Genomic DNA, 2,500 nt, shown 5'->3' with positions numbered 1-2,500 from the left:
CTAACCTCCCCTGTTATTGTAATGGTGAGCTGTTAGCATGTCTTGTAGGTATGATATAAAATGCTAACCTCCCTGTTATTGTAATGGTGTGAGGTTAGCATGTCTTGTAGGTATGATATAAAATGCTAACCTCCCCTGTTATTGTAATGGTGAGAGGTTAGCATGTCTTGGAGGTATGATATAAAATGTTAACCTCCCCTGTTATTGTAATGGTGAGCTGTTAGCATGTCTTGGGGGTATGATATATAATGCTAACCTCCCCTGTTATTGTAATGGTGAGAGGTTAGCATGTCTTGGAGGTATGCTAACCTCCCCTGTTATTGTAATGGTGTGAGGTTAGCATGTCTTGTAGGTATGATATAAAATGCTAACCTCCCCTGTTATTGTAATGGTGAGAGGTTAGCATGTCTTGGAGGTATGATATAAAATGTTAACCTCCCCTGTTATTGTAATGGTGAGAGGTTAGCATGTCTTGGGGGTATGATATAAAATGCTAACCTCCCCTGTTATTGTAATGGTGAGAGGTTAGCATGTCTTGGAGGTATGATATAAAATGCTAACCTCCCCTGTTATTGTAATGGTGAGAGGTTAGCATGTCTTGGAGGTATGATAACCTCCCCTGTTATTGTAATGGTGAGAGGTTATCATGTCTTGGGGGTATGATATAAAATGCTAACCTCCCCTGTTATTGTAATGGTGAGAGGTTAGCATGTCTTGGAGGTATGCTGACCTCCCCTGTTATTGTAATGGTGAGAGGTTAGCATGTCTTGGGGTTATGATATAAAATGCTAACCTCCCCTGTTATTGTAATGGTGAGAGGTTAGCATGTCTTGGAGGTATGCTAACCTCCCCTGTTATTGTAATGGTGAGAGATTAGCATGTCTTGGAGGTATGCTAACCTCCCCTGTTATTGTAATGGTGAGAGGTTAGCATGTCTTGGGGGTATGATATAAAATGCTAACCTCCCCTGTTATTGTAATGGTGAGAGGTTAGCATGTCTTGGGGGTATGATATAAAATGCTAACCTCCCCTGTTATTGTAATGGTGAGAGGTTAGCATGTCTTGTAGGTATGATATAAAATGCTAACCTCCCCTGTTATTGTAATGGTGAGAGGTTAGCATGTCTTGGAGGTATGCTAACCTCCCCTGTTATTGTAATGGTGAGAGGTTAGCATGTCTTGGAGGTATGCTAACCTCCCTGTTATTGTAATGGTGAGAGGTTAGCATGTCTTGGAGGTATGCTAACCTCCCCTGTTATTGTAATGGTGAGAGGTTAGCATGTCTTGGAGGTATGCTAACCTCCCCTGTTATTGTAATGGTGAGAGGTTAGCATGTCTTGGGGTTATGATATAAAATGCTAACCTCCCCTGTTATTGTAATGGTGAGAGGTTAGCATGTCTTGGAGGTATGCTAACCTCCCCTGTTATTGTAATGGTGAGAGGTTAGCATGTCTTGGGGGTATGATATAAAATGCGAACCTCCCCTGTTATTGTAATGGTGAGAGGTTAGCATGTCTTGGGGGTATGATATAAAATGCTAACCTCCCCTGTTATTGTAATGGTGAGAGGTTAGCATGTCTTGGAGGTATGCTGACCTCCCCTGTTATTGTAATGGTGAGAGGTGGGCATGTCTTGGAGGTATGCTAACCTCCCTGTTATTGTAATGGTGAGAGGTTAGCATTTCTTGGAGGTATGATATAAAATGCTAACCTCCCCTGTTATTGTAATGGTGAGAGGTTAGCATGTCTTGGAGGTATGATATAAAATGCTAACCTCCCCTGTTATTGTAATGGTGAGAGGTTAGCATGTCTTGGAGGTATGCTAACCTCCCCTGTTATTGTAATGGTGAGCTGTTAGCATGTCTTGGAGGTATGCTAACCTCCCCTGTTATTGTAATGGTGAGAGGTTACCATGTCTTGGAGGTATGATATAAAATGCTAACCTCCCTGTTATTGTAATGGTGAGAGGTTAGCATGTCTTGGAGGTATGCTAACCTCCCCTGTTATTGTAATGGTGAGCTGATAGCATGTCTTGGAGGTATGCTAACCTCCCCTGTTATTGTAATGGTGAGATGTTAGCATGTCTTGGAGGTATGATATAAAATGCTAACCTCCCTTGTTATTGTAATGGTGAGATGTTAGCATGTCTTGGAGGTATGCTAACCTCCCCTGTTATTGTAATGGTGAGCTGTTAGCATGTCTTGGAGGTATGCTAACCTCCCCTGTTATTGTAATGGTGAGATGTTAGCATGTCTTGGAGGTATGATATAAAATGCTAACCTCCCCTGTTATTGTAATGGTGAGATGTTAGCATGTCTTGGAGGTATGCTAACCTCCCCTGTTATTGTAATGGTGAGAGGTTAGCATGTCTTGGAGGTATGCTAACCTCCCCTGTTATTGTAATGGTGAGATGTTAGCATGTCTTGGAGGTATGATATAAAATGCTAACCTCCCCTGTTATTGTAATGGTGAGATGTTAGCATGTCTTGGAGGTATGCTAAC

At 41.9% G+C, this 2,500-nt stretch overlaps 1 protein-coding gene across 2 annotated transcripts in view; it reads left to right on the top strand.

The window, feature by feature from the left end:
* LOC123732150 (unconventional myosin-XV) overlaps positions 1-2,500 on the top strand; it is a 46,032-nt gene that overhangs the window by 40,071 nt on the left and 3,461 nt on the right. The window lies entirely within an intron of this gene.

The sequence above is a fragment of the Salmo salar genome, unplaced genomic scaffold, assembly GCF_905237065.1.
Source record: "Salmo salar unplaced genomic scaffold, Ssal_v3.1, whole genome shotgun sequence".
NCBI classification, from domain to species: domain Eukaryota; kingdom Metazoa; phylum Chordata; class Actinopteri; order Salmoniformes; family Salmonidae; genus Salmo; species Salmo salar.
The sequence above is the reverse complement of the archived record's forward strand: the minus strand, read 5'-3'. Positions and strand labels throughout refer to the sequence as shown.